This window comes from Dipodomys spectabilis, unplaced genomic scaffold (assembly GCF_019054845.1).
Source record: "Dipodomys spectabilis isolate Male_0828 unplaced genomic scaffold, ASM1905484v1 ptg000191l, whole genome shotgun sequence".
Lineage (NCBI taxonomy): Eukaryota > Metazoa > Chordata > Mammalia > Rodentia > Heteromyidae > Dipodomys > Dipodomys spectabilis.
Window position 1 is genome coordinate 3,957,356 of NW_024870868.1, and position 14,353 is coordinate 3,971,708.

Genomic DNA, 14,353 nt, shown 5'->3' on the forward strand with positions numbered 1-14,353 from the left:
TGTCCAATCCAGTTGGGGACAAGAGGGAGACCTGCTTTAGCCAGATGGCTGCACAGATTGTTGTGTATGTCTGTTTGTTGGCAGTCCTGGACCTTGACCTCAGGATCTGGGCACAGTCCATGAGCTCAAGATTAGCCCTCTACCACTGGAGCCACACAACTCTACTTCTGGCTTTGTTGGCATTGAGGTTGGACAGGGGTCTCAAGGACTTTCCTTCTTAGGGTGACTTTGACCATGATACTCCTATCACAGCCTTGTAAATATCAAGGAGGACTGGTGAGAGCCACTGATGCCTGGCTAATCATTGTTTGGGATTATGGCTTCCCCCAGTAGCCTGCAAGCCTTCAGCAATGCAAGGTGAAGTATCGTTTGGAACTGGATCACTCAGACACAGATGGCCACAGAACAAAGGAAGAAAATGTAAAAATACCATCCTGCCACATTTTTCCTGTGCATTACCCCCACTGCCCCTGCACAAGGCCTGAAGTTCTAGGATCCCAGGATAGGCTGTGTTTCCAGCGGTTGCACCTCAGCATATGGTGATGAAAGCTGAGGCACGGTTGCCATGACCTGAGTTCAAGACCGTACTTGGCAAAAAAAAAAAAAGCTCCCTGGCTTGCAATTCACGCCGTTTCTCCTAACTTTGAATTTGAACTTAAGGCCTGGGTAACTTTGAAGCACTGTGGACGAAGGGGAAGCTCACCATAATTGAAGACAAGAAAGTAAGGCCTGGTCATTAGGCCTGAATTCAAGTCCCAGCCCTGGAAAAATTCTATTTATATACATTGTAAAGGTAGGATTTGTACTTACATATAGAGATGTTAAGTCTATGTCCTGTTTGTTGTGGTTTTTTATTGTATTTTTGTTTTATTCATTTATTTTCCTTTTTTTATTGTGAAAATACTGTACAGAGAGGTTGCAATTACATGGGCAAGAAAATGAGTACATTTCTTATCAAGCATTGTAGCCTCCTCCTTTGTTTCCCCTACCCAGCACTTCTCATTCCCCCCGCCCCCCCACCCAATCCTTCCCACTTCCCCCCCAGCCCCCCTCCCCCCCCACAAAAGTTGTAAAGTTCCTTTTCGACATAATGACTTGTACATCTCATAGTTGAAATGGGTCCACCTGTATCCCTATTTAAACAATTTGTTTTTCCCCTTTCCCTCCACAAATTATACCGACATCAAATACAGTGAAAGCAATGATTATACTGTGGGGGAGGGACATAAAAAGCAACAAAGAAATAATCTTATAAATGTGTCAGAAACAATCACATGAAAGAAAAAAAATTGAGTATACATCTTAGGTTTCATTTCCCTAATATCACCTTACCTAAACTTTTCTGCTTGACTCAGACATATATTAGATATTGCAAATAAGGGAAACCATGGGACCTATGTTTCTTTGGACCTGGCTTACTTCTTAATATAATTTTTTCCAAGTCTTTCCTAAATAAATGGGGCAATGTCATTCTTTCTGATGGAGGCATAGAATTCCATTGTGTATATATACCACATTTTCTTGATCCATTCATCTACTGAGGGGCTTCTGGTTTGGTTCCATATCTTAGCTATAGTAAATACTGCTGCAATAAACATAGTCGTGTTGGTATCTTTAGTATGGTCTTGTTTGTAAACATTTGAGTAAATGCCCAAAAGTGGGATTGCTGGGAAATAAGGGAGCTCTATGTGGAGTCTTTTGAGGAAACTCCATACTATTTTCCAAAGTGGTTGAACAAGTTTACACTCCCACCAACAATGCAATAAGGTTCCCTTCTGTCCACATCCCCTCCAGCATCTGTTGTTATTAGAGTTCTTGATTATAGCCATTCTTACTGGGGTGAGGTGGTATCTCAATGTTGTTTTGATTTCCATTTCTTTTATGGCTAGGGAGGTTGAGCATTTCTTCATGTGTCTATTGGCCATGCTTCCTTTTTCTTCAGAGAAGTTTCTCTTTAAGTCTTTTGCCCACTTACTTATTGGGCAGTTGTTTCTTTGAGGATTTGTTGTTGGGGGATTTAATTTTTTGGGTTCCAAGTATATTTTAGATATGAGATTTTTTTATTGACTGTGATGACACACATTCCATTTATGATATTGATGACAACCCATCACATGGTATCTAGATTAGTAGATGTGTTCTCCATCATGTCTAACACCCAGGACTCTCAGAGAAAAGGAAAACAGGTATCACACTCGACTTCTTACTCCATGATCCAATTGTTGGCAGTGCTGGGATCTGAACTCAGGGCCTGGCAGACCCAATTCAGACCCTGAATGCGTGTGTCAACATGGCAACCTCTAGCCAATGAAGCTGCCAGGGCATTTCCAGACCCTGAGATTGAGCTGCAGGGGTGGACAAAATAGCCATACATGGATAGACAGGTGGTAGAACACCAATAAATATATATATTTGTACATAGTACCAGGGAAATCTATCTAGGATTCAATGACATCAACTACATTCCTACTAACTCTTAGGTCTTTATTATGCCACCATTGAAGGAATAGTATTCTTTTCATGCTTAATAAACCATTCATTAAGATGAATCATTGTCCTAGGATCATTGTGTCTAATTTTGGACTAGACCAATACACGCAGAAACTTCTCATTCAGTCATGAGTTTGCTAACATTTCATTGTTATTCCCATGCATAGGAACAAGTATCTCGGGATCTCCCCCACTGGTAGGTGTCAGGACCAGGATTTAAGCTCAGGGCCTACGTTGACGCATGGGCCTATGGCTTCCCTGATAGCCCATTAGCCTTCATCAATGCAAGGTGAAATACCCTTTGCAGCCATGTAATTCAGACCCAGGATGGTCATCGTGCAAAAGAAGAAAATATAAAAAATCCATCCTGTGACATTTTTTCTGTCATTTTTTCCCTGTCATTTTTTCCTGCAAAGCTTCAGAGCCTAGGATCCCAGGATTGGCTACGGGTCCATGGGAGCTCACCACCCTGAAGTGATCGAAGCTGAGGCAGAGTTGTCATAAACTGAGTTCAAATCCCATGCTTGGCAATAATAATAACAATAACAATAATAATAATAACACCCTGGCTCAGAATTCTCACCATTTTTCTGACACCTCTGAGATTCCAACTCAGGTCTGGGTAACTTTGTTGCACTGTGGGGAAAATGAAGCTCACCATCCTTGAAGACTACAAGGTCAGGCCTAGTCCCAGGGCCTGAACTGTAGCCCCAGCACTGGCAAAAATCATATGCTCACCTATTTTACACATAGGACCTCTCTTTACATAGAGATGTGGAATGCATCATGCATTCAGTGTTGTTATTCTTTTTATTGTGTGTCTTAGTCATGGATGCATTTTGTATTTTATTGCATATGATGACAGCTATAACTGTGCTGACATGGATGGCAATTGATTCCCATGAATATAGAGTTGCCTACATAGCATACTGCATCCTAGCTGAGACCCAGGACTTTCACAGGACAGAAAAAAAGGTGCAACGATTGGCTTCTCACATCAGGATTCATCTTTTGGCAGTGCTGGGACTGACAAAGCAGGCCCAATAGACGAATGGGTCCAGGTAAGCACACCAGCCTGTGAGCCACTAAGGAGCTAGGCGGTTCCCAGGACCTGAGATTGAGTCCCACAGGGGTGGGGAGAGGGTGGGGCACAATAGTCATCCATTCATAATCTGAAGGTAGTATGTAAATAAGTACATATTTGTATAGAGTAGGATGGCAACCAGTGATGGAATCCAATCTACCTTGTGACTAATGATTCTTGGATCTTCCTCAATGCCTCCATTTCATGACTGTAATGATTATGGTCATGTTTTATCAACTCTTCATTAAAAATTATCGATACCCCATGAGTCTTGCCTATCATTTCCTACTCACATCAAGCAGGAGCTACTCATTCAAAGATGAGATCCATCGAATTCCATGACTCTTCCTAGGTCCGGAAACGAGTATCTCAAGATCTCTTGCCATTCCCTCAATGTATGGGGGCGGACTGGGAATCAACCTCGGGGCCTCCATTGCTGGGTCGGCCTCTGGCTCTTCTGATAGTCAACAGGCCATCAGCCATACCAGGTCACCTTCACTCTGCAGGCCACTGTATTTGGACCCAGCATGGTCAGCATGCAAAGGAAAATAAATGTAGTGCCAGGTGGAACTTCCCACCGCTTTTATTCCCCCTCGCGGCTTTTTTTTTTCCAGCAAGCCCTGGGATACTAGGGTGCTAGGATGGGCTGTGAGTCCAGAGGCTGCAGACTAGGATGATCAGAGCTGATGCAGAGTTGCCATGACTTGAGTTCAAGCCCCAGGTCTGGCAAAAAAAAAGTAAATAAAAAATTATGAATGAAGCACCCTAGCTAAGAACTCACACTGTTATACTGCTAGAGCTGGGATTTGAACTCAGGTCTGGGGAACCCCATTGCACTGTGGGAGAAGGGGAAGCTCACTAACCTTGAAGACTAGAATGTCAGGCCTGGTCCAGGGCTTGATTTGAAGCCCAAGCACTGGACAAAATAACAAGCCCACCTCTTTTGCATATAGGATCTCTATTTACATACAGGTGTGGTATGCATCTTGCATTCAATGTAGTTATCTTTTTTAATTTTGAGTGTTATTCATGGATGTATTGTGTATTTTAGTGAGTATGGTGACAGGTATATCTGTGCTGACATGGATGACCACCTATTCCCATGGCTATAGAGTTGCCTATATAGCATTCTCCATCCTTGCTGAGGCCCAGGACTTTCACAGGACAGGAAAATAGGTGGATTGAAGGGCTTCTCACATCACGATGAATCTTTTGGAAGTGCTGGGATTTGAACTCAGGGCCTAGCAGGCCCAATTGGTGAATGGGTCAATTTGAGCACACCAGCCTGTGAGCCACTACAGAGCTAGGATGTACCCAGGTCCTGAGACTGAGCCCTGGAAAGGGGGATAAATATAGTCATGAATTCATAATTTAAACACAAGATCTATATTATCATACATGGATGGGTGACATCTTGCATTCAGTGTACTCGTTCTCTTTATTTTGTGTCTTATTCATGGATGCAATGTGTAGTTTATTGATTATGATGACAGATATAACTGTGCTGACATGGATGGCAACCCATTCCCTTGGGTATAGGGTTGCCTATGTAGTAATCTCTGTCCTCCCTGAGACCCAGGTCTTTCTAAAGACAGGAAAACAGATGGATCGATGGGCTTCGCACATCAGGATAATCTTTTGGCAGTGCTGGGATACAAACTCAGGGCCTAGCAGGCCCAATTGGTGAATGGGTAAAAGTGAGCACACCAGCCTGTGAGCCACTAAGGAGGTAGGCCACTCCCAGGACCTGAGATACAACCCTGGAAGGAGGGGATTGGAAGGGGGGGAAAATAGTCATGCATTTATAAGTGCAAGTTAGTGTGCAAATAAGTACATATTTTTATAGTGTAGGAGAGATGGCAACCTGTGATGGAATTTACCTTGTGACTACCAATTCTTGGATCTTCCCGATGCCTCCATTTCATGACTGTGATGATGATGGTCACGCTTCATTAATTCTTCATTAAAAATAATCGATACCCCATGAGTCTTGCCTATCATTTCCTACTCACATCAAGTAGGAACTACTCATTCAAGGATCAGATTGATTGCATTCCACAATTCTTCCTAGGTCCGGAAACGAGTGTCCCAGGATCCCTGGCCATTCCTTCCTCTTAACAAGGCTGACTGGAATTCGTCCTTGGGGCCTCCATTGTCTGGTTAGCCTGTGGCTCCCCCGAAAACCAGCAGGCCTTCAGTCATGCCAGGTCACCTTCACTCTGCAGGCAGCCATGTTCTGACCCAGAATGGTCAACATGCAAAAAAAAATAAACATAAAAGCACAAGGTGGAACTTCCCACTGCTTTCTTCCCTTCACGGCTTTTTTTTTTCAGAAGCCCCAAGGTCCTAGGGTGCGAGGACGGGCTGTGGGTCCAGAGGCTGCAGCCTAGGATGATCAGAGTTGAGGCAGAGTTGCCACAACTTGAGTTCAAGCCCCGGGTCTGGTAAAAAAAAAAAAAAGAAAAAACTATGAACGAAGAATCCTAGCTCAGAATTTGTGCCATTTCACTGGGAGAGCTGGGATTTGAACTCAGGATTGGGTAACTCTGTTGCACTGTGGGGGAAGGTGAAGCTCACCGTCCTTGAAGACTAAAAGGTCAAGCCTGGCTCTGGGCATGATTTGAAGCCCCAGCACTGGACAAGCCCACCTCTTTTAAACATAGGATCTCTATTTACATACAGGTGTGGTATGAACCTTGTTTTCAGTGTAGTTAATCTTTTTATTTTGTGTCTTATTCATCTATGTATTGTGTATTTTATTGAGTATAGGATGACATATATAACTGTGCTCACATGGATGACACCATATTCAAATGGGTATAGAGTTGCCTATGCTTTCTAGATCCTAGCTGTGACCCAGGACTTGCACAGGATAGGGAAACATCTTCAAGGTTTGGCATCTCACATCAGGATGAACCTTTTGGCAGTGCTGGATGTTGAACTCAGGGCCTAGCAGAACCAACTGCCAAATGGGTCTACATGAGCACACCAACTTGTGAGCCACTAAGGAGCTAGGCCATACCCAGGACCTGAGATCTAGCCCCGGGGTGGGGGTAGAGCACCATATTCACCCATTCATAAGCTGAAATTAATATGCTAATAAAGGCCTGTTTGTATAGATTAGGAGATGTGGCCAGCTGTGTTGGAATCCTATCTTCCATGTGACTACCGATTCTTGGATCTTTCCCAATGCCTCCATTTCCTGAATGTAATTATTATTGTCACACTTCATGCTGTCTTAATTAAGATTTTGCCTATCATTTCCTATGTGAATCATGCATGAACTTCTCAACTGTTCCCTAGGCCTGAATTCAAGCACCAGTACTGAAAAACGTAACATTTATAGACATTTTAAATATTTGAGTTATATCTCTATATTCAATTTAAATTGTGTTTGTTGGAGTGATTCATTATATTTTATTATTATTCATTGATTGATTGATTTTGCATTTATTTTATGGACTGTGAGTACACCTATAACATTTATTACATTTGTTCCAATCTATTCCATAGCATGAAGCTTTGCAGACATAATATGTACATCATACCTGACACCCAGCACTTGCACAGAAAAGGAAAACAGGTGTCACATATGGAATCTTACACCAGGAAGAAACTTTTGGCAATGATGGGACCTTGACTGAGGGACTAGAAGGCCCAATTCATGAAGGCGTGATTGTCAGCACGGCAGCATCTAGCCCATGCAGGTGCCAAGTGGATCTCAAGACCTGGGATCGAGTTCCAGGTTTGGCCAAAATAGCAAAAATGTTCTATGCAGATGATGGTATACAAATAAATACAAATTTAGATATTTACATAATGCCAGAAATGTCTATTTAGTATTCAATGACACATACTACGCTCCTACAGATTCTCAGGTCTTTAGTGAGGACTCCATTTAATCAATAGTATTCTTTTAGTGCATAATAAACTATGAATTAAAATCTATCTGTGTCTTGTGATTATTGGGTCTAATTTTCTGCTAGACTGATTGATGAACTACTCATGGAACCATGACATTGTTCATATTCCTCTGGTGCTCCTATGGACAGGCAATAGTTTCTTAGGCTCCCCAGGGCTTTGTTAGTGGCGTGACCAGGATTCAAATTCAGGACCTAGGATTCCAGGTTGGCCTATGGCTTCGCTGATAGCCTGCCAGCCTTCAGCAGTGCCAGGTGACCTACAGGTTGCAGCCATGTCATTTGTACCCTGGATGGTCACCATGCAAGGAAGGAAAACCAAGAAACCGCCAACCATCCACAGATCGTGGGTTTTTTCGGTGCTGTTTTCATTTTGTTTTCCTTTCAGCCCAGAGGCTTACCAACCCATGATCGGCTGTGGGTCCAGAGGCTGCACCATCCCAACCTAGGGTGATGGAAGCTGAGGCAGTTTTGCCACAACCTCAGTTCAAGCCCCGTGATTGGCAATCAATCAATCAATCAATCAAATTTAAAATATTAAAAGTAGCCGGGCACCGGTGGCTCACACCTATAATCCTAGCTACTCAAGAGGCTGAGGATTGTGGGTCAAATCCAACCCAGGCTGTAAAGCCCATGAGACTCTTATCTCCAATCCAATAAAGCACTAGAAAACCAGAAGTGGTACTGTGGCTCAAGTGGGAGTGCGCTCACCTTGAGCTGAAGAGTGCAGGGACAGCGCCCAAGGCCAGAGCTCAAGCCCCACGAAAAGAAAATTTTAAATACTAATGAAGCTCCCCAGCTTGGCACTCATGCCTTTTTTTTCCCTGACAGGCCTGGGATTTGAACTCAGAGTCTGGGTAACTCTAATGCACTGTGTGGGATGGGGAAACTCACCTTCTTTGAAGACAAGGAATTCAGGCCTGTTCCCTAGGTATGAATTCAATCCCCACCACTGTTAAAGTAATATTCATCCACATTTGAAATAATGATTAATATCTACATACTTATGTTTACTGCATATTATTTTACTGTGTATTTATTTTATTTTTTTCACTATTCATTCATTCATTATTTTTATTGACTATTATTACAATTATAACATGTATTAAATTGATTACATCTTATGAGAACTATACAGATTAGCGTATGTATTATATATCTTACTTCTGACCCAGTTCATTCACAGAAATTCTATAGTAGATGATCCCATGCTTAGAAAAACAGGAGGGGCTGGGAAGGTGGCTCAGTGGTGAAGTGCTTGCCTTGAATGCATCAGGTCCTGGGTTCAATCCCTCAGCACCACATAAGCAGATAAAGCCAAGAGTGGCACTGTGGCTCATGTGGTAGAGTGTTCACCTTGAATTGAAGAGCTCAAAGGCAGTGCCTAAGCCCAGATTTCAAGCCCAGGACTGTCCAAAAAAGAAAGAAAACGAAAAAAGGAAAGAAAAATAGAAGGAATACACCAACCAAAGTCGAATTCATCCCTCGGCACCCCAGTGGCTCACATCTGTAATCCCAGCTACTCAAGAGGTGAGAACTGGAAGATGAAGTTTCAGTGCCAATCCAGGCAGAAAAGCCTGAAAGACGACATCTCCAATTAACTGGCAAAAAGCCAGGCTACAGGTATGGCTGAAGTGGTAGAAAATCAGCTATGAACAATCAAGCCAAGAAAGAGCAAGCTCAATTCAAGTGTAGAGAGAGGGGAGTAGGGGAAGAAAGCAGAGAGAAATCCTCCAAAAACAGAGAACAAAACAACAGTACACACATCCCATCTAATTTATGGTACCAACAAACTGAAAATAAAAAATCAAGCTTGTGCAGTTGTATAAGTTTACATGAGCACATATGCTTTTTGGTACACTTCAAAGCTATGTTTTAATAATATATATGTATATATATTAAAATAAAATGTATATATATATATATATCTTTAAATAAACTAAGAAACCAGCCAATGAATAAATACTTCTGAATTAGTGCCTTAACCATGGAATTATAAATTATTTATATTAAAAGTGCATTACAAGTTTTTTTCCTCAGAATCAATCTTTAATAAGTTTGTTCATGCGCCGGGCATCGGTGGCTCACACCTATAAGCCTAGCTACTCAGGAGGATGACATCTGAGGATGGTGGTTCTAAGCCACACTGGGCAGGAAAGTCCGTGAGACTCTTATTTCCAATAAACCGGAAATGGCACTGTGGCTTATCTCCAATAAACAGGAAACAGCACTGTGGCTCAAGCACTAGAGCACTTGCTATGAGTTGAAGAGATGAAGGCGAGCAGCCAAACCCAGAGTTCAAGCCCCACCACCGACAAAAAAAAAAAAAAGAAAGAAAGAAAGAAAGAAGTTGGTTCATACAGATCATAAAATTCTAACCTTTTAAGCTTTAGGAAACTTGTCTTCCTTTTCATCCAGGGTCTTATGCTCTTTAGGCAAGTACTCCACTACTGAGCTACATCCCAGTCCCAATGTTTTACTTTTTCATTTTACAATTCACTTTGTTCCCAAAATGCTTACAAGTACCTACTGTCCTCACAGAAGTGAGTTTTTATTCAGAAACCCAACCTTTTGTGGTATGAGGAATCCCCTAGTGTATTTTGTGGTAGACACTGAGGAAAACTCACACTATACAATTGCAGAGTTTATAGTTATAGAAATAACTCTAAATAGAAATAACATTAACTGTCCCTCTAGGGAGGAATGATGTACTCATTTTCATTCTCACTCTTCATGGCAGATGGTCAAAATGGAAACACCAATGTGCTATGCTGAAATGTAAACGTTTAAACCCCTTTTTGAAAAACTCTCATGTTATAAAATCAAAATGTATCAAATAAAGGCCAAGTGAACTTTAAAAAATATGAAAAATGCTAATGAAGCTCCCTAGCTTGGAATGTGTGTTATTTTTTTGTCTGCAAGGCCTGGGATTTGAACTCGGGGTCTGGGTAACTGTTGCACTCTGGGGGAAGGGGAAGCTCTCTTTGCTTGAAGATCAGAAAGTTGGGCCTCTTCCCTAGGCCTGAATTCAGGCACCAACCTGGAAAACGTAGTCATTACATGTATTTTAAAGATAGGACTGAACTTCTAGACAGGTGTTCAGTCTATATCATGTTTGGTGTGGTTATTCATTGTACTTTTTGTTTTATTCATTTATTTAATGTTTATTTTGTTGACTGTGATGACACCTAACCATGTATTACATTGTTTACACCCTATCACATAGCATTTAAATTTGTAGACTTGTTCTCCATCATGCCTGACACCCCGCACTCTCACAGAAAAAGAAAACAGGTGTCACACTTGGCTTCTTACTCCAGGATGAAATTTTTGGCAGGCTCTGAGATCGAGCCCCAGGGGTGGCCAAAATAGCCATACATGGATAGGCAGGTGGTAGTACACCAATAAATACATATTAGTACAGAGTGCCAGAGCCATGTATCTAGTATTCAATGACATCTGCTACATTCCTACCAAGTCTTAGGTAGCTATTATGCCTCCATTGAAGGAATATTATTCTTTTCATGCCTAATTAGCCATTCATTAAGTTCAATCAGCGTACTAGGGTTATTGCATCTAATTTGAGCCTAGACTGGTGCAGGAACTGTTCAATCGTAAGTTGGATACCATTCCATCAGAATTTCTATGCGCAGGCAGGAGTCTCTTGGGATCTCCTGCCATTGGTAGGTGTCAGGACCAGGATTTGAACTCAGGGACTGTGTTGCAGGGTTGGCCTATGGCTTTCCTGACAGTCTGCCAGCCTTCAACAATGACAGTTCACCTGTGCGTGGCATCCATGTCATTCAGACCTAAGATGGTCACCGAGCAAGGAACCAAAGCCAAGAAACCGCCTACCATGGGAGGCTCACGCCTTGTTTTAGTGTCATTTTCATTTTGTTTTCCTGTCAGACATCGGGTCTTAGGATTCCAGGATCAGCTGTGGTTCTGGAGGCTGCACCCCAGGCTAGTGTGATGGAAGCTGAGACAGAGCTGTCACGATCTGAGTTCAAGCCATGTGGATGGCCAAAAACAAACAAAAAAATTAAATTAAAAAAGTAAAACAATTAAGAAATTAAAACAATTTAAAAAATTAAAAAAATAATTATTTATCTCCCTGTTTTGTAATTCGTGCCATTTTTTCTGCCAGGCCTGTGATTTGAACACAAAGTCTGGGTAAATAGGCAGCACTGTCGGGCTAGGGGAATCACACCATACTTGAAGCCAAGAAAGTCAGGCCTGTTTCCTAGGCCTGAATTCAAGCCTCAGTCCTGCAAAACATACCCCTTACATGCATTTTATTTACATTTTAAAGACAGAATTTATACTTCCATATAGTCAGACAATATCATGTTTGGTATGGTTATTCATTTCATTTCTTGTTTTATTCATTTATTTACCATTTATTTCATTGACTCTTTTGACACCTATACTGTTTATTACATTTTTTTACTTCCTATCATATAGCATCTAGATTTGTAGATGTGTTCGCTATCATGCTTGACACCCAGGACTCTCTCAGAAAAGGAAAACATGTGTCACACTTGGCTTCTTTTTTTTTTTTTTTTTGTCGGTCGTGGGGCTTGAACTCTGGGCCTGGGAGCTGTCCCTCAGCTCTTCAGCTCAAGGCGAGGGCTCTACCACTTGAGCTACAGCGCAACTTCCGGTTTTCTGGTGGTTTATTGGAGATAGGAGTCTCACAGTCTCTCCTGCCTGGGCTGGCTTTGAACCGCGATCCTCAGATCTCAGCCTCCTGAGTAGCTAGGATTACAGGCGTGAGCCACCAGCGCCCGGCCACACTCGGCTTCTTACTCCAAGATTAAATGTTTGGCAGTGCTGGGATTGGAACTCGGGGCCTAGAAGGCCCAATTCATGAATGGGTAAGGGTGAGCACAGCAGCCTCTAGCCAATGAAGCTGTGAGGTGGTTCCCTGGCACTGAGATGGAGCCCCAGGTTTGGCCAAAACAGTGATACATGTATTGGCAGATGGTGGTATACAATTAATACATATTGGTAAAGAGTGCCAGAGCCATCTATCTGACTGAATGACACCTACTACATTCCTACCAACTTTTAGGTATTTATTATACTGCTTTTGAAGTAATATTATTCTTTTCATGCTTAATAAACTATCAATTAAAATCAATCAGCATCCTAGGATTATTACAGCCACTTTTAGACTCGACTGATGCATGAACTACTCTTTCAATCAGTATTCCTATGCATAGGAACGAGTCTCTTGTGCTGTCCTGCCATTGGTAGGTGTCAGGACTTAGATTTTTAACCCAGGGCCTATCTTGACAGGTTGGCCTATGCCTTCCATGATGGCCCACCAGCCTTCAGGAATAGCAGTTCAGCTCCACTTTGCAGCCATGTCATTCAGACTCAGGATGGTCATCCTGCAAAGAAAAAAATAACGTAAAACCCCCAGTCCTCTGTAGCTCGCCACTTTCTGTGCTGTCCCCCTTTTTTTTTCTTCCTGCAAGCCCTCTGGGCCTAAGATGCCATGATCGACTATGGGTGAGAGGCTGCAGCCCAGTCTAAGGCAATCGAAGCTGAGGTAGAGTTGGCACGACCTGAGTTCAAGCTCCATGGTTGGCAAAATAAAAAATAAATAAAAAATTAATTAATTATTTAACTAAATTGAAAAAAGTCCCCCTGGTTTGGAATTTCTGCCAGTTTTCTTTACTAGCCTGGGATTTGAACTCAGAATCTTGGTAAATCTGTAGCAATGTAAGGGAAGCTGCAGAGTTTCTACTACTTGAGTTCAAATCCTGTGCCAAGACAAAAACAAAAAATTAAGTCACTGACTTCACTTGGGGTTGGGGGGTAGCTGTGGAGGTGGGAGGGAAGAGATGGTAAGGGGAAAACAAAGGAGGAGGCAACAGTGCTCAATAGTAAATGTACTCATTACTTTGCTCATGTAACTGTCACCCCTCTATATCACATTTTTACAACAAAAAATGTACAAAAAAGGAAACAATTTAGAGCTCAGATAAGCACTTTGCAGGTAAGGGAAGGATGTCTGAATAGATATACAAAATTGTACGCTGCTGTTTTTAAAATGTTCAGTATGGAACTGAAAACAATTAATGCTTCCATTAAAAATAATTAAGTCACTGTCTTGGAACTGGGGCTAGTATTTCTGCCACTGCTGGGATTTGATCTCACCATCCGGGTAACTCTTTTGCAACGTAGGTGAAGGGGAAGCTCACTGTCCTTGAGGAAAAGAAATTCAGGGTAGAGTTCGTAGGGCAAGAATTAAGTACCAATAATGGAAAATAATATTTATGTACATGTGTAATATATGTTACGTATTACATGTGTATGTTTATTACAATCTATGATTTTTTATTATTGATTTTGTATTTCTGTATTTCTCTATTTTATTCAATTACTTATTGTTTATTGTATTAGTATTATTATACACATAATATTTATTACATTTTGCACATCTATTATAAAATTATACACATCAGTTTAGGACATTGACTCATTTTTCATTAATACTTTATTAAGTGTTGAAACGTGATACATAATTAAATGGAGGCATTTGTCACAGTCTTCACATGTTTAGAGTCTCTCCCAAATATGAGCTGTGCCTTGTTTATCTTTAACAACTTCCTATAGGGATTTCTTTAGATGATTTATACTCAGAAGTCTTTCCTTGAGGATAGGAAAGTTGAGGGATAATATTGTAAGGGTGGGACTGGGAATGTGGCTTAGTGGTAAAGAGCTCGCTCAGCATGCATGAATGCCAGGGTTTGAATCCTCAGTGCCACATACTCAGAAAAAGCCAGAAGCTGTGGAGTGCTCAAGTGTTAGAGCACTAGCCTTGAGAAAAAGAAGCATGGAGACAGTA